The sequence below is a fragment of the Pollicipes pollicipes genome, unplaced genomic scaffold (genome assembly GCF_011947565.3).
Source record: "Pollicipes pollicipes isolate AB1234 unplaced genomic scaffold, Ppol_2.1 Scaffold_4219;HRSCAF=4965_pilon_pilon_pilon, whole genome shotgun sequence".
In the NCBI taxonomy this organism is placed as follows: domain Eukaryota; kingdom Metazoa; phylum Arthropoda; class Thecostraca; order Pollicipedomorpha; family Pollicipedidae; genus Pollicipes; species Pollicipes pollicipes.
The window spans coordinates 32,637,026-32,637,399 of NW_023596448.1; positions in this window are offsets into that span (position 1 = coordinate 32,637,026).

Below are 374 nucleotides of genomic sequence, written 5' to 3' on the forward strand. Positions count from 1 at the left end.
TGCCTTTCTCAATAAACCGTCTCTCTCTGTCTGTCTGTCTGCCTGTCTGTCGGTCCAGCTCTGTCCTCTGTGTCTGGTCTTCTCGCCCTCTCTCTCTCTGTCTCTCTCTCTCGTCTCCTGTCTTCTCTCTGTCTCTCGTCTCTCTCTCGGCTCTCTCTCACGTCTCCTCTCTCTCTACCCCTCTTCTCTCTCTCATCTCCTCTCTCTCCGTCTCTCTCTCTCCTCTCTTCTCTCTCTCTCTCTCTCTCTCTCTCTCCAGCATCTCTCATCGCTCTCCCTCATCTCTCTCTCTCTCTCCCTCTCTCTCCTCTCCTCTCTCTCTCTCCTCTCTCTCTCTCTCTCTCCTCTCTCTTCTCTTTCCCTCTCTCTCTCTC